At 53.8% G+C, this 22240-nt stretch overlaps 1 protein-coding gene across 1 annotated transcript in view; it reads right to left on the reverse strand.

The window, feature by feature from the left end:
- The window catches only part of LINGO1 (leucine rich repeat and Ig domain containing 1), a 219151-nt gene that overhangs the window by 84786 nt on the left and 112125 nt on the right, over positions 1-22240 (reverse strand). The window lies entirely within an intron of this gene.

A 22240-nucleotide genomic window follows, 5' to 3' on the forward strand; every position in this document is an offset into this window, starting at 1 on the left:
ACTGCACCCTCACCTGGAGTACCTCCAGGCTGCAGAAGAGCATCTGTAGGAGCCCTTCCCTCTGAAGAGAAGGGAGGGTGGGGGAGGGGCGTGCAGGCATGGCTGGAGTCCATGTGCTGTTGTCAGAGTGTATGTGCCTGGTGGCAGATGGAGGGCAGGGGAGCGTCCCCCTCAAGACTATGGGCTCATTTCTCACAGTTCCTCTTCCAGTGAGTGCCCAGAACCGGGCCCAGGGCCTGAGGCAGCCAGAACAGGACAAAGGTGAGTGAGGCAGCTATCTTCTTTGATCACTGGTCTGGACTTCTAAGTGGCTTCCCTGGTGGCTCAGATGATAAAGAATCTGCCTGCAATGCAGGAGACCCAGGTTCAATCCCTGGGTCAGGAAGATCCCCTGGAGAAGGGAATGGTAACTTACTCCAGTATTCTATGGGCTTCCCAGGTAGCACTAGTGGTAAAGAACCCACCGGCCAATGCAGGAGACATAAGAGACAAGGGTTCAATCCCTGGGTCGGGAAGATCCCCTGGAAGACAGCATGGCAATCCACTCCAGTATTCTTGCCTGGAGTATCCCATGGACAGAGGAGCCTGGTGGGCTACAGTCCATGGGGTCACAAAGAGTCAGACATTGCAAGTCTGATTGAAGAGTCAGATTGAAGTGACTTGGCACATGGGACTTCTAAAAGAATTCTAGAGAGGACAATGCTCAACCTAAGGGAATGAATGGTGGTGTTCCAGGCATGGGCAGAGAACAATGTAGCGCCTCTGAGTGCCTTCCCATCTGAAGAAGCAGAAATCATCTACTCTGCCTTCACACCAGCCTCCTTTGGGCACTGATCCAGCTTGGGGGGGCCACCCCTCAAGGGGGTGATAAACACAGTCTTCCCCAGCTTCTCTGAGGCCAAGTGGCACCTTTGGGGAGGGACAAAGGGTGGAGATATTTCAGACTCAGGACACTGCCTGCAGTCCTGGCCGTTGGAAAGTCACTAAGCCCCTTTATCCCTTCGTGAGTCCTCTGATCTAAGGGATACTGGCTTGCTTCTTGGCTCCATAAAAAAGGCACAACAACTGAGATCCTGCGTCACAGACACTCGGCTGGCTGGGTCTCCAGAAACGTCTCTAGACCGGTGCAGTGGAATTGAGCTTTCTGCAACGATGGGTGTGTTCGATACCTGTGCTGCCTGATATGATAGCTGCCAGCCACATGTGCATGTTGAAATGTGGATACTGACACTAAGAATCTGAGTTTTCTTTCCTTTTATTCATTTATGCTATGCTATGCTAAGTGCCTTTGACTGTGTGGATCACAATAAACTGTGGAAAATTCTGAAAGAGATGGGAATACCAGACCACCTGATCTGCCTCTTGAGAAATGTGTATGCAGATCAGGAAGCAACAGTTAGAACTGGACATGGAACAACAGACTGGTTCCAAATAGGAAAAGGAGTTCGTCAAGGCTGTATATTGTCACCCTGTTTATTTAACTTATATGCAGAGTACATCATGAGAAACGCTGGGCTGGAAGAAACACAAACTGGAATCAAGATTGCCGGGAGAAATATCAATAACCTCAGATATGCAGATGACACCACCCTTATGGCAGAAAGTGAAGAGGAACTCAAAAGCCTCTTGATGAAAGTGAAAGTGGAGAGTGAAAAAGTTGGCTTAAAGCTCAACATTCAGAAAACGAAGATCATGGCATCCGGTCCCACCACTTCATAGGAAATAGATGGGGAAATAGTGGAAACAGTATCAGACTTTATTTTTCTGGGCTCCAAAATCACTGCAGATGGTGACTGCAGCCATGAAATTAAAAGACGCTTACTCCTTGGAAGGAAAGTTATGACCAACCTAGATAGCATATTCAAAAGCAGAGACATTACTTTGCCAACAAAGGTTCGTTTAGTCAAGGCTATGGTTTTTCCTGTGGTCATGTATGGATGTGAGAGTTGGACTGTGAAGAAGGCTGAGCACCGAAGAATTGATGCTTTTGAACTGTGGTGTTGGAGAAGACTCTTGAGAGTCCCTTGGACTACAAGGAGATCCAACCAGTTCATTCTGAAGGAGATCAGCCCTGGGATTTCTTTGGAAAGAATGATGCTAAAGCTGCAACTCCAGTACTTTGGCCACCTCATTCGAAGAGTTGACTCATTGGAAAAGACTCTGATGCTGGGAGAGATTGGGGGCAGGAGGAGAAGGGGACGGCAGAGGATGAGATGGCTGGATGGCATCACTGACTCGATAGACGTGAGTCTGAGTGAACTCCGGGAGTTGGTGATGGACAGGGAGGCCTGGCGTGCTGCAATTCATGGGGTCGTAAAGAGTCGGACATGACTGAGCAACTGATCTGATCTGATGCTAAGTCACTTCAGTCGTGTCCGACTCTGTGTGACCCCATAGACGGTAGCCTACCAGGCTCCCCCGTCCCTGGGATTCTCCAGGCAAGAACACTGGAGTGGGTTGCCATTTCCTTCTCCAATGCATGAAAGTGAAAAGTGAAAGTGAAGTCGCTCAGTCGTGTCCGACTCTTAGCGATCCCATGGACTGTAGCCTACCAGGCTCCTCCGTCCATGGGATTTTCTAGGCAAGAGTACTGGAGTGGGGAGCCATTGCCTTCTCCGTTATTCATTTATATTTAAATCTAAATAGTCACATGTGGCTAGCTGCTACCATATTCGATAGTACATCTCTGGACCAACCCTTGCCTAGCCCCTGGCCCCAGTGCTATGCATGCTCAGTGGTGTTGGACTCTGTGACCCCATGGACTATAGCCCGCCCAGGTCTTCTGTCCATGGAATTTTCCAGGTAAGAATACAGGAGTGGGTTGCCATTTCCTAACCCAGGGGATCTTCCCAACCCAGGGGTAGAACCCGCGTATCCTGCGGCTCCCGCATTGCAGGCAGAGTCTTTCCCTCTGAGCCATTGAGGAAGCCCCCCTGGTCACAGTACCCAGAGACAACTGAGGTCCAGAGAGGAGATAGGATTTGCCCAAGGTCACATAGAGAGTGGCAAAGGCAAAATCTAGAACCTAACTCTTCGGACTCCTAGCCCCAACTCTTGATAGCGCCCACTGCCCTTCCCATATTGGGCTCATGTTCTCCCATCCTGATCAGGCCCGTCACACAGAGTCTTGCTATCCCACAAACCATGCTACTGCTCCCAGGACAGGGAATCAGGCCACCTTTGAAGGGATCATCTCTCCCAGCCACTGCTGCTGGCCCATCTCTCAGGCCTCTAGTCAAGCAGCCCCAAAGAATATAGCTGGGGAAATCATTCATCAGAGAGGAAGTGCTCTGGGCACAGAGCTGTTCACTGCAGGGTTATTAATAACAGCAAAATGCTGGAGGCTGCCTAAACATCCCACAATAGAGATGACGCAGTGCATCACGACACCGCTGTTTGATGGAATATTATACAACCACTAAAAATGATAAACACAGAGGCTAGTAGCAGCACAGAGCAATGTTTACCTAACAATATTGAACAAGAAAACAGAAAACGGATGGGGGTGGGGTGGGGTTGCAGTGGTGTACAGCACCCTGTGCTCACTGAGCCCACTTATATCTGTTATCCCAGCCTGCACTGCAGCATAATGACATCCAGAGTTCATACCCATTCCAGAGATGGAGGAGCTGAGGCTTCAATAAGCCACCCACAGCCCTGGCCACATGGGGAGGGAGGGCTCGAATAGGGCTTGAACTCTTGATTTCTGACTCTAAGGACAGACTTCCACAGCTGTTTCTTTGTGCCATGATGGGGACGTTAACTTTTGTCCTCTCCTTTTTATTTATTAACTCATCTTATTTAACAGATACATTCTAAGTGCCTTACAAACGTGGGCTCATGTGATCTCTACAATAGCTGTAAGAGGGAGAAGTTGATACTCATTTTTTTTTGATCAGGAAACTAGGGCACAGAGGTCAAGGCTCACTTCTACTTTCCACATTTCTACAAGCCTTCAGCGTTGTCTTCACAGGAGGAGGGCAAGGTGACAGGGAGGGAAGAGCTGCTGACTTGGAGCAGCAGAAACACAGGTGTATGTGTGCAAGCACACACGTGTATGTGCGTGTGTGGCCTCCCTTTCTAATTGCATGGAAATTCTTTCTTGTAGCAGTTGAAAGAAAAAAGTTCCAGAAATAAAATATTGTACCAAAAATTCTTTACAAAACAAGCACAAACACAAAGATGAAAACCTATTCAAAATTAAAGCTACTGATACATCCAAGAGACTGTGAATGCAATCCAGCCCCTGGCAGCCGAGCTCATGTCTCCAGGCTTTCCTGCCAATTTCCTGACCCCGGACTCTTCCCTCCTGCCTGGGTGAGATCCTCACCTCAGAGGGCAGCGAGGAGCGGCCCTGTGTGCGAGTGGACTTCAATAAACACCTCCCAGAGCCCTGGGCACAACACAGCAGGCCAGCAGACAGACTTCAGAGCCCGAGCTGCTGCGGCACAGTGTCGCTGGCCAGGGCTGGCCTCGAAAGGCCAAGTCATCCAGGCCTCTGCCTCCAGCCCCAGGCAGCCCCGCTCCACAAGTGGAACAGCTGGAACAGCTGGGGCCGCCCGAGAGGTAAAAGGCCTCACCAGGCCACACTGGTGCTGAACAGGGCAGCGTGTGCGTCCACGTGCCTACGCGCATACAACCCACACGAACACGTGTCTACCGTGTTTGCTAAGCCGCTTCAGTCGCATCCTACTCTTTGCGACCCTGTGGACCGTAGCCCTCCAGGCTTCTCTGCCCATGGATTCTCCAGGCAAGAACACTGGAGTGGGTTGCCATGCCCTCCTCCAGGGCATTTTCCCCACCCAGGGACCGAACCCTTTTCTCTTAAGTCTCCTGCATTGGCAGGCGGGTTCTTTACCACTAGCAGGACCTGGGAAGCCCTGTGTGTCTCTCATGTGTGCGTATAATTAAAATATCTGCTGATATTCAGCTTATACACTACCACACACAATGATGATTATGTTACTAACTGCTACCATATCCACAGTGGTGTTTCTATTTCTCCTTTACATTTTTCTGTTATTTTTCATTCTGTCTGTCACCAGATACTTACGAGCACTTACTATGTACCAACTATATTATAGGTGCTGGAGATTAATTGGGGTGCCCCTCACAGGGATGGGGGGTACAGACGATAAGCAAATAAAGAAACAAGATAATTCCAAAGAGTGACAAGTGCGATGAAGATAAGCCTGGGCATGTGAGAGAGAGCGCCTGGGATGGGGCTCAAGGGTCCCTCGAGTGGGACGATCCGAGGAGGCCTGTCTGCAGAGGCCACATCTGAATTTACATCTGGACAATAAGAACTCAGTCAACCTAGAGCAGCAAGAATGGGGGAGCCTGATGGGCTTCCATCTATGGGGTTGCACAGAGTCGGACACAACTGAAGCGACTTAGCAGCAGCAATCTAGAGCAGCAGGAACAGGGCAACGAACAGAGTGGGGAAGGAGACTGGTGTTTCTGAGGAGCAACAAGCTGTTTGGCTCCTAGAATGAGACGGGCAGAGGTGGGGCAACTGTGGAAAGGAGGCCACAGAGGGAGGCTGGGCCCTGAAGGCCAAGATAAAGCTTCGGCCTTCATCCCTAGTGCAATGAAGAGTCACCTGGGAAGTGCTGGGACGTCTTGCTAGTCGTGAAAAGTTCCTCTGGACTGGAGACTGGATTGAAGGGGAGCAGGCCCAGGAGCAGGGGACCCGTGGGCTGGCTCTGGCAGTTGCCCAAGACAGGGAGATGTGCCTTGAGCCAGGGTGAGGGAGGGACTAGACAGATTGAGGATATATGCTGTTACAAACACAGCTCATCAGCAGTTGGTTGATGAGTTGGATGTGAGGAGGTGGGGGTAAGAAAAAGGAATCAAGGATGACTCCTAGATCTTCTACCACGGACACAAACTGCTTTTACCACCAGACTCCCCACGAAAAAATTTTAAATAACCGTTAAAAAATAACAGCAGATGAGCCACCATGAAGACCGCCACCCCACACACACTGAGTCTCACACACCCCAGGGTGCATCTTTCTTTCCAAGCCCCTGCTGTGTTCTCTGGTCCTGCATGTGGCACACAGGGCGGGAAAGAGATTGGGTCCCACCCTCAGGCTGGCAGGAGACAAGATTATCCAAAAAGACAGGACAGGGCAGGAAGGGGGAGGGTGTAGAGGGGCTGGTCCAGAGCAGGTTTTAAAGAACATGCTGGCTGAACCTGAGAAGTTCTAGCATGGGGCATGGGACTGGGGAGGCAGGGCGCAGCATCTGGGAAAAGCATGAGTTTGAGGGTAAGACCATCCTGGGTTTAAGTCTCCGTTTCACCCCCGGCCCACTATGGGACCCTGAGTTAGTTCCTTTGCTTCTAAAGGCTCAGATCCCACAATCCTCCCATTCAACGTTGTGATGAAGACTCAGTGAAGTAATATATGTCAAGAACTGACATTTATAAATATTAGCACCTTTCCCCTTTTGTTTAAAAAGGGGCTAAAGAAATCAATTTAAGCTTAGACAGGTAAACTTACATCTATCCCAATCAAGATTCTGGAAGTGCTGCCGAGAATGCAAGGAAAGACGATGGTAAGTGTCAGAATCTCATGACCAAAGAGTCTTGTGGGATAACTGCACGTCCTCTCTTGGCTGCTCAAAAGAGTGACATGCACTCCAGCCAGCCAAAAGTGAGGCCCTCATACATCCTTGTCGATGAGACAGAAAACTATGGGCTGGGCTTCTCAGTGGTTAGCTATATAACCACGTCCAAGAACGTGGGATAGTGAGGAGGACTGGCCCCTGGGATGGAATCTCACCGGCATCAGCAGGGTTGGTCCTTGGCCCTTCCTGGAACAACCTTTTTTGCCAGAGACTAGAGACTAGGATGTGGGCTTCCCCAGTGGCTCAGTTAGTAAAGAATCTGCCTGCAAGGCCGGAGACCCGGGTTTGAGCCCAGGGTCGGGAAGATCCTCTGGGGAAGGGCATGGCAACCCACTCCAGAATTCTTGTCTGGAGAGTCCCATGGACAGAGGAGCCTGGTGGACTACAGTCCGACTCACAAAGAGTCGGACACGACTGAGTGACTTTCAACTTCAGAGACTAGGATGGAGCTTCGAAGGGTAGCCTGGAAGGGTCAATTAAGTAGTCAGGATCCCCTGTTCAAAGCCCTCTACTTAGCCAGGAAGGGGCCAAAGTGGACAAGAGAGGGTTACTAGGCCCTGGTGGAGTTCTGTGAGTAGCTCCAAGAACGGCCAGGGAGTTGTGGCGTCTGTGGGTCCTGGTGGCCAGGACTCGCAGGGGCTGGGTAAGCCAACCACTCCAACTCTGGAGATGGTGCAGCCATGCTCCGTCATCAGTGTACCTGTCGAGATGATTTTGGATAAAGTGAGGTCTGTGCACAGGGGCTTGACAGGAAGAGGTGGGCCTGAGCCCCATGTTCCCCGGGGAAGCCTCGAGGGCCTGGTCAGGACTTCAGGCCCCTGGCGTTGGCATTTATGGGCCCAAAGAGCAGTGCTAGGCCCAGTGAGAAAAGATTCCAGGAAGAGAGATCTCTCTTCAGCACGAAGAGTAGTGACCTCTCTGTCCCTGGGGGCATGCAAGCAGAGGTCTGGAGAACATATATGCTGGGTAGGGATTTGCACTAAATGTGGGGGTTGCTTTCAGCCATGGGGTTCTTTAATTCTATTCACATGTGAATCAGGACTAGATTATGTGGATCAAAGAAGGTGTTACAGAGAGTGAAGGGAAGGCAAGATAATGCCCAGAATAATAGTTATTATTATTACTACATTATAGATCACCAAACATTCCCATCTATTCTCTAACTCGATCTTCTGCCCATCCCAGAGGCACAAAGGATGATTAACCCCATTTAGCAGACGTGGAAACTGAGGCCCAGAGAGGGAATGGCACTAGCCTGAGGTCCAACAGCATGTCAGCCCAGACTGAGGGGCCTTCCCCTCCTGAATTCCAGTGGTCATCCCACCACTCCTGCTGCAGAGGAGGGAGCAGGAATCTCCCCTCCAACCAGGGCTCCTGTCCGTTTGCCAAGACTCCCTATCCCTGAAGGTTAGAGGCTCTCTTTGTGCACCCCCACAAAAGACCTTGGAATGGAGTCCCAGGCCAGAAGGTGTCTCCTCCCAGGTTACACGTGTCCTGCTCCCCACCCCTTTCCTCTCACTCCCCTATGGTCCTGGCACAGCCCCTTAGGTTGGTTCCTTCAGACCAGATTGAGGACCAGACACTAGGCTTTGCCCAGGAAATGAACTCAAGGGGAAGTGTCCCTCCTGCTCAGCCTTATTCTTCACCTCACACCTACACAGGCAGCTTGAGACGGGAGAACCAGAGTCCACCTTACCAGGTATCCCTCCAGAACACCTTCCCTTTTCCAAGCCAGAGGGTCAGAGAGAGGGCATCTGGGCAGGAGATGTGACGGTGTCAGTGAGTGGGGAGACTGGGACCACCGAGGCAGGAAAGCTGACACCTTCAGTACCACCCCATGCCACATCATACATTGAACCCCTGGCTACTCTTGTGAGCCAAGGAGCAGCATCTCACTTTACAGGTGATGGAATGAAGGCTCAGAGAGATTAAGAATTTGCTCAAATTCAAAATACTAAATTGAACAGAAACAGCCTGTAAGTTCTAGAGCCAGGATTTGAATCCAAGACTGGCTGGTTCTAAATACCCTGTGCTTTCCCAGGCTCCCTGCTGCCTCCACAGAAGTGCAAGGAAGCTCAAATAGGCAGCCTGGTGAGCAGATGAAAGGGGGGCAGTGGTGGCAGAGAGAGAAGACAAGACAAAGACAAGACAGAGATCAGCAGGGACAGACGAACTGACAAGTGGACCCTGCAGGGGCCAGAAGGAGGCAACTACAGAAGCCCCAATCTTGATCAATGAAAAGCCCCCAAGTGCCACCTCTGCAGCCATCTGCTGCTCCAATTTAGCTACTAGTCTTCCCTAGGTCCTCCGCAGGATGCCCAGGTCCAAGGAGCAGAAGAAAACTCCCATCCTGGGAGCACCCCATCAGTGAGGGTGTCAGGTCAGATCCCTGGGTCAAGGAGGTGGGCAGAGAAAGAAAGGGGCCAGTCTGTCCCTGGGCAAGGCCCTCAGCCCAGCTTCTGTTTGCCCATGCCAGGCTGGAGGGTCCACCTGCCCCGACCGCCCAGCAAGTACAGCATTCCTGCCGGCCCCATGCGTCTGGAGGAGCATTCTGGGCTAGCCAGGTGTTCCCGGGTCCCGCTGGCAGCCGAGCACAATTGGTCTGTCCCCAGAGTATGCAGGGTTTTGCAACAGCCTCTCAACTGAATATTTAAGAAGAAAATTACCCCTCCTGTTTTTTTTTTTTTTCCTTAAGAGAGAGAGAGAAAGGGAGGGAGCAGGAAGCCAGCAAAGGAGGGAGAGGGAAGGAGGGTGGGAGAAACCTACCGCATCACTGCAGTCAAGGTCACAGGCATCGTTGTGGGGCAGTCGCGGGCAAGGAGCCTTTAATCTGGGAGTTCAGGCCAAGGAAACTAAACGCTGGAAGCTGGAGTACATTACTGCCCTGAATGATCTGTCGGCTTCTATTAGGCTAAATATCTCTGGATAATAGGGAATTATCCTCTGAAAAGGCAAACTGCCGGCCTCTCCAGGGAGGGGGGCGCGGTGGGAACCTCTCATCGTGAGGGCTCTCCCACGGCGGTGGGGGAAGGAAAGAATAGGCCCAGCTAGGAAAGCCGCCCCCCACCCCACACCCACTCCCGGGAAAGTCACAGTCACCAGCTATGCGAAGCTTGTGGCGGGTGCCAGCACCCCACCCCCTCCTCCCCAGACTCTCCCTCCACTAAGGAGTCTGAAAAGATGCTAGATGTGGGGTCGAGGCCAGACAATCCTCCATGACAGCAGGTGACCCTGGGTGAGTCCCTGAGCCCCTCTGAACCTCTGTTTCCCCGTCTGCTAGATGGAGCTAATAATACTCACCCGAAGGCTGTGCTGTGGGGAGGATGACTGGCGCCCAGCCTGGCACAAAATGGGGCACCCAGGACAATTCTGCTCACGCCGTTCTGCCCACTGGTGAGGACCTCCTCTTCCTCCCCTCCGCCTCATCCTCACTGGCCCCCACGGGGCATCACCCCCTCCTCCCCATTCTGTCCACTGTGAGGACCTCTTCATCCCCTTCTTCTCATCCTCACTGGCCCCCGCAGGGCATCACCCTCTCCGCCCCATTCTGCCCACTGTGAGGACCTCCTCTTCATCCGCTCCTTCTCATCCTCACCACCCACCATGGGGCATCACCCCCTCTGCCCCATTCTGTCCACTGTGAGGACCTCTTCATCCCCTCCTTCTCATCTTCACTGGCCCCCGCAGGGCATCACCTCCTCCACCCCATTCTGCCCACTGTGAGGACCTCTTCATCCCCTCCTTCTCATTCTCACTGGCCCCCGCGGGACACCACTCCCTCCGCCAGGAAACCCTCCCTGACCGCCCCCCCTTGGGTATCTCCTACAGCCAGAACCCCACCTCCTGGGTTTCTGGGCTGTGCCAGCTTCCAGTGGTGGTTCACACGTGGGCCCTTCACCTTCAGGGGTTCCCTCTGAACCGGACAGTATTTCCGCCTTCCCATCCTCCCCAAGCCCTCTCACCCACATGACTGGCACTCAGGACTCTGCTCAGATGTGCAGACTAGGGCTGGAGGAAGCCAGGACCAGGCATGGAATGGGTCCATGGAAGGGCATCACTCATGGAAACACATTCAGCACCAGGGAAGCTGAGCTAGGAAGCCAGACATTCCAGAACATGAGTCTGCAATGGCAGCCAGACCATCTGCAGGCTGGCCAGGGCACAAGGCAGGGCTCGGCCAGGCCAGAGAAGCATAGCGGTGGGACTTAGTACTGGGTTCCTGGCCCAGTACTGAGGCCCTGGAGGTGCTCAGGCCAGGAAGGGCCTCAGGTGTCAAGAGGGGCATGGCTGACCTGTGCGGGGAGACGAAAGGGTCAAATGAGTAGCTGGGTGTGGAGCAGCGATATCCTGCTGAACATCATGGGTGCTCATGTCCAAACAACACTGTCCAACTTTGTCAATTCAGTTCAGTTCAGTTGCTCAGTTGTGTCCGACTTTTTGTGACCCCATGGCCTGCAGCACGCCAGGCCTCCCTGTCCATCACCAATTCCCAGAGTTTATGAGTTGGTGAAACATGAGTTTCTGCCCATGAGTTTCACCAACTCACGTCCATTGAGTCGGTGATGCCATCCAACCATCTCATCCTCTGTCATCCCCTTCTCCTCCTGCCTTCAGTCTTTCCCAGCATCCAACTTTGTAAAGTCCTTTAAATCCACTAGTTCCTTTGATCTGCATAGCCTTCAGGTGAGGGGACAGATTGTGCAAGCATGCTAAGTTGCATCTAACTCTTTGCGACCCTGTGGACTGTAGCCCGCCAGGCTCCTCTGTCCATGGCATTCTCCAGGCAAGAATACTGGAGTAGGTTGCCATGTTCTCCTCCAGGGGATCTTCCCGACCCAGGGATTGAACCCACGTCTCTTACATCTCCTGCTTTGGCCGGCGGGTTCTTTATCACTAGCGCCACCTGGGAAGCCCGGGGGACAGTTCAGGGATTACTGTTAGCAGTTCCTTAGTTCGTTCATTCAACAAGAACTTGTGGAATGCCTGCTTTGTTCTAAGCATTGTTACGCCTCACTCAACAGAGGGTAAACTGAGGCCCAGAAGTGCTGCCCAGGAAGTTCTATGGCCCCATGGAGCGGGCGGAAGTCCAGGCTGCTGTCAGTCTCCATTAGTGAGTGGGGCCACAGGGCCTCTGCTATAGCCCCAGAGACTGCAGGAGTGATCGGGGATGCCCACGGGCTGGGAGACCCAGATAGCCTCCGGAGATGGGGAAGGAAGCGGGCCAGATGCCAGATAGGAGCTGTGGAGAGGGGAAGCCCAATGGTGGGTGAAGGGGGAATCATGGGCGGGAGCAAGGAGGGGCCTCAGTCTGGAGTGAAAGCACCTCTTCCTTTGAGGTGGGGTGGGAAGCCAGAAAGTGTGAGGGGAAGAAGGGAAGTTCACGGTGGAGGGTGCTGATCTCTGTGGGTAAAGGCTGGGGACAGGGCGGCAGAGGCACAGGTGAGGAATGACCATCAGCCCCACCCGAGGAGAGGAAGCAGCACGCAGGCAGGGCCAGAGGGTGGGGGTCAGGGGTCAGAGTGGGCCCATCAGGAGGACCCAGAGCTGAGCTGGGCCCCCTAAGGTGTCTGAGCTCTAGGGGAGGGGCAGAGGGCAGGGAACCCCAGCAGGGAGAAACAGGCCTCATGACCGCCCTAGTGGGTGCCCCACCCAGTAGCCTCAGGCTGCCCTGTGCCCCTAGGGGACTGAGAACCTCCCTGGGGTGTGGGCTCCCAAGGGCCCAGGCATGGGAAAAGCCCAGAGCAGGCTACATGCCTCTGGATTCTCCCTGCCACTGAAGGGAGCCCCTGAGTCAGCTCAGGAATGGCTCTTCCCTCTCAGTTCCTCAAGCCAGCCCATCCACTCTGAGCTGTCGCCAGCAGGCTCCCCACTGCCCTGGGCCCTCCTCTCCTCATGGGTAAACTGAGGCAGACCTCACCTCTCAGTGGCCAGTCAGGTCAGGAGAGCACTGCCCAGTGCCCGGATGCACACACATAGGTGTGCACAGATGACTGGCCCTCCTGTCCCCGGCGGTGGAGCCTCTCTAGTCCTCATAGCATCCGCAGTGCCTCGCACACACTTTTGCTCAGTTCACTTTTATTGCACTTTACAGCTAACCGGCTGGTAGCAGTGGAAGGAGGTCAGAATTCTGCCCACTGGACGCAGTGGGGAAGGGGCTGAGAGAAAGCAGGACAGCAGCGGGGGGACGTGGAGACGCCCTGCGGAGCAGACGTGAGGATGCCCCAGAGGCCAAGGTTGCTGGGGCAGCAGAGGCCCCTGCTCTCACCACACGCATTAGCACTCCTTAATAATTCAGCAGGCAGGGGGGCCAGGGGAGGGGAGTGAGGGCGGCGGGGAGGGGGGTCCACCCAAGGGGAGAGTCCCAGGGAAAATGGGCCTCGCGGGCCCCAGGCCTCCTCATGACCCCCAAGCCTTGTGAGCTGCTCCGCCAACTCACCCTGCCCACCTCAGAAGCCAGGCCCCGCCCAACCAACAAGAGCATTGCAGAGAAACTGACACAAGTCAGAAGGAAGGAAGAGCCACTTCTGGGAGGAGGGGCAGAACCTGGAAGGCTTCCCAAAGGAGGTGGCTTTTCAACTGCTCCGGGTCTCACCTGGCTTTTCTGTGAAACAGGACTGTATACTCCTCCTCCTCTTCTTACTGCTATAACTACTACTAGTAATAATAATGCCTTAAGTATCTGGGGTGCTCACTTGGTGCTAGGCCCAAGTGTGAACACTTTGTTCCCAGAGAGATTGAGGTGGAGCTGAGGCCAAGCCCACCGCCTCCTAGCCTCCCTTTGGCTGGACCAGCTGGTGGAGGGTTGACTGAGGTCTGAGCCTTGGGCCAGCTGGAGGGAGGTTGGTAGGCAAGATGCCAAGGTCTGCGAGTTGCCCCATGTTGTCAGCATAACTCCAAGTGAGTTGGGTGGGGGGAGGGGGTGGGGGAGGGAAACTTCCAGAGCCAGGTCAGATGCAGCAAGGTCAGAGGTTATGCAATGACCATGGTGGCAGCTCAGTTTGGCCCTCCCAGTGTTTAAAACACTGGTGATGAGTACGGCCTCTACCTGCCACTTCAGCCAACCATCTCCCACAGGACCAATCTCACCTACATGCCAGCTTCCAGAAGTTCTCTGTTCTGAAGAGGCAGGGCAGGTAAACTGCACAATGATGCTAGGCAGTAGGTATTATTGTTGCCACTTGATGAGGAAACAGGTTCCGGGAGATTATGTCCCTTGCCCAAGGTCACAGATGGGAATGGCCAAGCTGGTACTCACACCTAGGACTATTTCTAACAAACAAGGAGATGCCAAAGGCTAAAAGGCTCATGGGGCTGAAGTTGGAAGGTGTCTCAAGCACAATCAGTAGGCCTGGGAGAGGCCTTTGGGGGGTGAAGTTTTCCTGGCTCCCCTCCCAGTGGCTTCAAGCTGTCCACAACCAGGACTCAGATGGTCTGGCAGTTTGAGAAGATGAGGAGCTGAGAGGCAGGGGACGGTGAAGGAGACCTCTCATGGTGGCTTCCAGCAGCCCTCTGCCTCACCCCAACCCTGCCTGAAACATCCATCTCCCTGGTGACCTGATGTTGCCAAAAGGGCTTGAGAAGGACTTTTTTATGAGGCTGGGGTAGGGGGCAAAGTGTGTGGTTAAAGAGAGATGAAACTCAGCCCAAAGATAGAACAAGACCACCTGTGGACTAAAACTAGTAGCAGGGGATGGGAAGGGATGGTCAGGAAGGCCCAAGGGAACAGGTCTCACAGTGCCTAGACTCCCACTATTAGAGCATAATTCCTTTGAGTTCCCAGAGGTGTTTGGTTTCCATAAGGCTTTGAACCAGGGAGAGGCACCATCTAAGAATACCGGCAGTGGGGGGTAGGGCTCTGAGGTTATGGTCCCCCTCCTCTATTGATATACTGTGTTTCTTGGCACACGCGTCTTTCCCACTCTACTCCCCAGCTGCCCCATCTGTAAGATGCCCAGGCCTGAAGGCTGGGGGACACGGAAAGGGAGTGGAAACACCCTAGACAAGCAACCCCTCCCAATGCCTGTATCAACTAGACGCAGGCTCCATGCTCAACATAATCCTCTGTGGTCTTTCTTTAACCTCTCAACAAGGCTATGACATAGATATCGGTACTCCCATTGTCTAGGGGAGCAAACTGAGGCTCACACAAGAGAAAGGACACTCCGAGCCTCCAGGAAGAGCTTCAGACAGGTCCTACCAGTTCTCTTTTGTTCAGCACGCTGGACAGCTCCCAGCCACTGCCTTCCTTCCAGGCCACCACCTGTCACCCCCACCTCTCTCTCACACACACACACACACTCTTAGATATGTCTGCTTTTCCCAACTCCCTCATCCTATATAAACTTCTCCTAGCTTTCCCTTACTGCTCCAGTTTCATTGATCTCTCCTGAACTCCTGGCATGGCCGTGATCTGTGCACACAGCACTGGGCCCTAGGTCAGTAGTTCTTGCTCCCTTTTACTTCTCTGACTTAAATCTCATTCTCTCAGCAGCAACCTGAGGGCAAGGAACTATCTCCCTCTCTCCTTTCTCTGCCACAGTCTGGGCACACAGAGGGGACTTGTGGAAATCCACTGACTTTGGATTGGATGTGGGTGAGAATAGGCTGATAAACTCTAGGCTCATCATTTTACTTCATTCATTGAGTTTCAGGTTCCCCAGCTGGGAAAAGAGCTGATCCTGTCCATCTCACAAACCTACTGTGGTTTACACAGAGCACAGATAAGCCATGCGAGGAGCTGCTACCCCCATGACAGTGTGACTACCTGCTGACACCCTCTTAAATACCCTCCTGGGACCTCATTCAAGTTATGGACCACTTCCCCCCATGAAATATTCCAAATGATTCATAAATAGGTGGATTCTTATCACTGAGAAAAGTCTGAGCCTAGCAGACAGGTCAGGGAAGCCCACAAGAAAACAGCTGGTACAGTGTTCGGAGTTCCACTATTAGAATTGATGCCTTTGTGGGCTCATGAGTGTCCAATTGCCATAGTGGCTTTGAGCCTGAAAGCAGAAACACCTAGGAATATTGACAGTGGAGGTGGGGTCCTGGGGTTCTGGTCCCTCTTCTCTACTAACATACTATTACTTAGTAGAAGTGTCTTCTCCTCTCTGGCCTGCAGCATGCAGTATCCAGGCATCCAGGAGGTGAGATGGCCCTCTCTGCACCACTTCCAGGAGAAAATGCCTGCAGGAGTGACGTCAGAGGTGCTGGGAAGGACCTTCTGAAGCTCTCAAATCCAGGACCATGATGTCCAAATGCCTCCACTGGGATTGCCACACTCCTTTATCCTCCAACAAAGACCAAAGTCAAACTCTTGGTCTTTAGGGGACCCAGCAGACAGACACTACCCACTCCCAGGCCCAATGAGGACAGGCCTGCCTGCATGCCTTGGACCTTGGAGAAGGGTCCCCTCATTTATCCTCAGGCCCAACTGACTTATACAGGGAGCTTCAGCCTGAGAAAGGCTGAACTTACACCCCCAATCTAGATGGAAAAGAGAATAAGATTCCATGGGAGGCCTGGGCAGGAAAAGCTCTGCTGAGGCCCCTTCTCTGGACCAGGAAGGGATGCTGAGGGAAAGAGGGGAAAGAACAAAGAGTTCTATCCTGGCTCCACCATTTAACTAGCTGGCTGACTCCAGGATGTTGCTTTACCTCTTTGAGTTCCACTTTTCTTATCTACAAAGTGGCAGAATAATCACACCATATAGTGTCCAGTAGTGGCAAGTTCTGGAGGAACTGTGATCAGATTCCTGGCCAGGGTTTTGGGTTTTCTCATATCAAAGCCCAGAGTGGGTGACATCAGCTATGGACAAGTAAATAGCATGCCCCATGGAGGAGATGAGCACTGAAAGCTCAGAGGAAGTATGGATAAGGTGGGTACCAAACCCACCCCAGCAGGGTTCTCCCTAGAGAAACAATCTGAGTCCTGACCCTGGACACACACTGGGCCCAACCCTGGTTACGCTGAGCCTTGAACCAGAAACCAGCCACTGCAGGCAGTCACCACCAGAGACCAGTGTCATAGCTTGCCCTAGTGAGGGCTATCAGACTCCCATTTTCCTGTAGAAAAGCTGCTGATAATCTTCCATTGAATAAATTGGCTCATCCCCAGTGGGGAGGGGGCAGGGGCCTGTGGGCTCAGTGTGTGTCCCTGGCCTTTTGCCCCTCTGTTCACACCCTCCTCACCCCTTTGCCCTATGCCACTGGCTTCTGTCTAAAGATGCACCCCACACACCCCAGACCTGCTTCCATCACCCTGGCCATGTTTTCTAGGCCCCCTGACCAGTTTTGTCCCCTGACCACAGCCCCACAACCCAAGCCCTTGGTATGTTTTGCCACTCTGACCTCAGATGGTGGAGATCCTAGGATGCTTGTGGGAAAAGACCCCTGGTCTTATCCACTCACTGGGCTCCCTGTCCAGGTGAGGACGCTGAGGTCACTGAGGGTGAATGGCAACCCCGGGATTTCCATCCTGGGGCAGCACTTTTTTACCTGGCCCTCTGGCTGCCAAAGGCCTTCCCTTCTCTCAGTGGCCCCCCACCCAGCCATCAGAGGAGGGGCCCCAGCAGATGGGGGTCAGGCAAACCCCAAACCCCCTCCCACATCCAGGCGGGCAGCAGGAGGCAGCGAAGCATCATGGAGCCACCCTGTCCTGGGCTCCTCTGTCCTCAGAAAGCCCTAACTCAAGGTTAATTTTGGACATCTTCTCAGGCTGAACAATTGAAGAACTTTTCCAGATCCTCCCTGGCATAATGGGGCCACAGGGGTGAGCTGCCCCCACCCTTCCCAGGGCAGCTGAGGCCTCCTGGCCCACAAGACTACAGTGTGACACTAGGCGGGAGTGTGCATCTGAACGCAGACCTGGCCCCAGGGGAAGACCAAGGTGGCAGTGCGGGGAGACAACCTGCCCACCCAGGCTGACTCATCCTTTTGGGTAAAGCACTGCCCTTCTCGAACACAAGACTAGGCAAGGGTGGGGGTCCCCTCTAGAGGTGATGGCTCTGGGTTCCTATCCTGGCTCTGAGTACTACCAGCTGTGTGGCTTTCTGAGTTTCAGATCATTCATCTGTAAGATGGGGATGATAAGATGTCAGTCACCTGGCTGGTACCACGACGATCCTGACATCCTTGCCATCTCCCTCAGAGTGTCCCACAAACCCCTCATCCTGCATCTTCCTCCAAGTCTGCTCCCCCTGCTCTTGAGCTATTGCTTCTGTGAATGTCTCCACCATCCACCCAGCTGTGCATTCCAGAAACGTGGGAGCCCCTGCGACTCCTCCCCAACTCTCACCCCATCCCAGCCAGCATGAGTGCTCAACGTATCTCCAGTCCAAACTCCTCTCTGCACCTCCATCCCAGGCAAGCCCATCACTGTCTGCTGGGCTCCACCCTTTGCCCTTGTGCCTCTCCCCTCTGCTTCCCATCTGCTGACAGCCAGTAAATTAGATTATGTCCTTTTCCTGCTTAAAACCCTCCAGCAGCTTCCACTTTCTCTTAGAACAAAACCTGCCCACCCTCCTGGCCATGGTCCACAGACTCTGCCTGACCCACCCCTGCCCACCTGCCCTGACCCACCTCCTCCAGCTTTCTTTCTCCTACCCCATAAGTTTCCTCCCAGCTTCTCAACACACCAAGGTCCCCCCCAGCTCCCACCAGCATGGAATGCTCTTCCCCGATCCTTGCACACAGCCCACTCCTCTTCATCCATCCAATTAAGGGATGAGACACCTCCTAAAGAAGCCCTCCCGGATTATCCTGTCTCAGGGAGCCTGGAGCCTTCCGCATCTCCGCATTCTCTATTATTCTCTTGTACCACTTGTCACAATTTGCAATTATACATCTATGTGTTTGTTTACTTGTTTATTATCTGTCCCCCCCCCCAACAAAAGCTGTGAGCTTCACAAGGGAAGGGGCCAGAGCTGCCTTGCTCAGCCCTGTATACCCAGAGTCTGGGCCTAGTTAGATGCCCGATAAATAGGAATCCCCCCTGAGGCCCATCACCCCAGAGCCAATCAGAGAGTCCACCCTCCCAGTTTCCTCAGCCAGTTCCAAAAGCCATATCTGGAGTCTCAGAAGAGGACTTGGCAGGCACAGACACCCAGAAAGGCAGGATTCTGCCTCCCTGGCTGGTGCCCATGACTGCAGCTATGCCAAGACACCATGCAGATACCCTGCAGGGAACAGCACAGTAAGGGACACAGCAGGGCAGGACCTGCAGCTGTTGAGACTGTGCCAGGGGCTGGGCATTCTCACGGCAAACCATCTCAGCAGGCAGCAAGCAGTGGGCGGGCATGTGCCCACATCTGATGCTCCAGGATACACAGAGATGAAAAAATAATCCAAGTTCGCCCCTCTGACTGTGCCTTCTCAGTGTTGGGCTCTGGCAGGTCCCTGAGCCTGGCCCCACCCACAGCAGCCTAAGGCAGGTCAGCCCTCCACGGGGCACACCCCCCCACAGCACCCAGGCTCAGGACAACTTGACCTGGGTTCGAGGCGAGCAGTGGCTACGTATGATTGGGTCTCACACACAGGGTTCTCAGGACTCAAATCATTGAATTAGATCAATGTGAACTCTCCTGGAAGTGCTGGCAGGGCAGGGAGTAAATGGCATCTGTGCCCAGCATCGGGGATCAGCATCTCCCTGATCCCTTCAACATCCTCCTACATGGGTCCTCCCCCAAATTCAGATTCCTGTCTTCCTGCCAGCAGGCCGTCCAGTCACACTTTCACATCTTCCTTCTTCATCATCTCTCTTTCCAGATCTCATCTTGATCAAGTCCCACTTCACACAGGAAGCACTCCTGGACCCCCCGGGCCCAGGGAACCCCTACATAGGCAGCCCTCTGCTCCCATCACTGCTCCTGCAGGTGAAGGTCGGCACCCCTAGGAGACAGGGTGGACACCCGGTGAGCAAGGTGGAGGGCCGGCAGCAAGCAGGGCCAAGCGTGTGCTGTGAGTCCAGCTCTTCCTGCTCCTTAGCCAGTTGTGCCCTTCTGAAAGGAGCGGGGGCGGCAGGCATGATCCCTGCCCCCAGGATGCGCTGGTCTGATGAAGGAGACCTAGCTACAAGGTCCAACCCTCCTGTCAGTCAATCACTGAGCAAACCTACACCAGGCTCTGGGCACTTCTTGGGTGCTGGGGATACCAAAGTGAATAAACCCAGCTCTGTTCCCTGGGCGACTACTGGCAGAGAGGACCACACAGTAACATTCCTGCACGCTTGCCTGTTCAGGGCCCCCGAGGTCCTGGGTGGTGCACCGGCGCGTGGAGTAAGCACTCTGTGGTTGGCAGTCCAGGATGCTGAGGGGGCCGCCTAGCCCAGACTGGGAGGGCTTAGGGATCCTGGATACAGACTCCCTGGAGGAGAGTGTCTGTGCTGAGATGCAGTGTGTGACAGAGGCTAGGCAAGTGGTGCAGGGAGGGTCTCGGGCAACTGTCACTAAACCCCAGGAGCCCTGTCCTGGCACTCAGGGGCCTCCACACGCAGACTCTGCCCCCCAACTCCTGATCGCCAGGCCTATCGGGGGAGGGAATTTGGTCTCTTCAAAGATGTCCTAACACTGGTGCAGCAGGCCCCCTCCCCAGAGAGCCACTGCACCAGGCTCCACGACGCCACTGACATTTCCGCATGCCGCCATCTCCCGGCCGTGGCCCACCTAACTAGTCAGTGGGGACCAAGGCGGTCCTGGGAGACTCCCAGAAAGCTGAGAACTGAAAAGTTCAGGCTGACACAAAAGCTCTATGGGGGCGGGCATCTCCAGTGAAGGGCACCCTAATGGTCTCTCCTCCCCTCCCACTGCAGCTCCTCCAACATGGTGCCAACCTCAGGGCAGGGTGAGGCTGGACGAGTGGTGAAAGGGGGAAGAAAGCATCCCTGAAACCACCCCTCAACGTGCACACACACCCCCCCCGCCCCAGACTGGAGGTGTATGAGAGAGGAGAGCCACCCCCACCAGGACCACTGAGCGATGCGCAGAGCCACTCTTTAAGTCAGCAGGGTGGCCACTCCGTCTGGCATTAAGCAGAGGAGAGAGAGAGAAGCCCCCACGCAGCCTCTTCTGGGGAGGGAAGGAGTGAGGATTCACTCCCCACTACACACCAATGCCAGGCATCCACATGGGCAGCCATGCCCATCTCACCACACCCTTAAGCAGAAACAGTGCTGACCATTCTGCAGGTGAAGAAATTTAGCTCAGAAAGGTCATATGACTTGCCCACCATCACACAGCCAGGAAGAGAGGGGCTTAAAATCAGGTCAACATCAGCAGAAGGGGTTTTAGCCAGACACAGAAGAAATCCCCCAAGGGCTGGAGAAAACTTCATCCCAGGAAGATGGTCCCAGGAAGGCTGGAGCCCCTCTCAGGAGGCTGCTGAGGAGGACTGGGTGAATGGCTGAGGGCAGGGTCCTGCCCTGCTATTGACCCTGAGGGTCCCATTCCACTGTGATTTTCTTGGACCACCAGGCAAGTTCCATCAACCTCCTGGAGGGTAGGCTCGAGAAAAGCTGGGAAGCTCCTGAAAATGGCTGGGGGAGGCTCTGAGCACAAGGTACACATCCAAAGCTGCCTCCCCCAGCCCTGGCCACTCTGCAGCTCTGCTCTTTCCATGGGAGGCTCTGACCCCCTGAGGCCACCAACGGAGACAAGGGTGCCCAGATGCCAGAAGAAAACGGACCAGAAAGGATTAAATAGGGGAAAGGAAGAGCTCACCCCTAGTGGCCAAACCAGCCAGCGGTGAACCCTGCCGGGCGGTTCTGACAGTGCTGGGCACCAGCTCATCCAGAACCTCCTTCTCATGCAACATAATTACAGTTCTCCCTGTGTAATGAGACGGTTTTTAAAGGCCATTCAAAAGAAATTTCCTATAATGAGGTGAAGGGGTTTATAGTATTATACATCAAAGCGGCTGCTAATTGGTGGGACCTGGGCTGTGTCCTGGAGTGCAGCAATGGGAGTTCCATGTCTAAAGACGAGGAGAGCAGGGGGAGGGACGCCAAACCCGGGGAGGCAAGATGGACACTTTCCCAGAAACATGTCTGCAACACCAACAGGTGTCCTGGAAGAGCAGACAAGAGCCCGGAAGGCTGACAGAGCTGCGGCTGGACAGGGGAGAATATCTGGGGTAGGGTCACAGGGGTGGGTTCAGGAGAAGGAAAATGAAGGTCCTGGTTGAATTGTGTCCCAGATTCATGTCAACCTGGAACCTCAGAACATGGCTTTATCTGGAAACAGGGTAATTAGCCACTGCAGACGTAATTAGCTAAGATGAGGTCATGCTTTATTATGGTAGGATCTTGCCCAGTGACTCGTGTCTTTATGAGAGGAGGGAATTTTGGACACAGACCCACAAACAGGAAGAATGCCCTGTGAAGATGGATGTAGAGAGTGGAATGATTTTTCTACAAGCCAAGCAATGCCAAACAACCATGAAAAGCTGGAAGAAACAAGAAATTTCCATCCCTAGAAACTCCAGAGGGAGCAGAGCCCTGCCAACACCTTGATTTCAGACTTCTAGCCTCTCGGTTCAGTTCAGTCGCTCAGTCATGTCCGACTCTTTGCAACCCCATGAACCGCAGCACGCCAGGCCTCCCTGTCCATCACC

The sequence above is a fragment of the Bos mutus genome, chromosome 21, assembly GCF_027580195.1.
Source record: "Bos mutus isolate GX-2022 chromosome 21, NWIPB_WYAK_1.1, whole genome shotgun sequence".
NCBI classification, from domain to species: Eukaryota; Metazoa; Chordata; class Mammalia; order Artiodactyla; family Bovidae; genus Bos; species Bos mutus.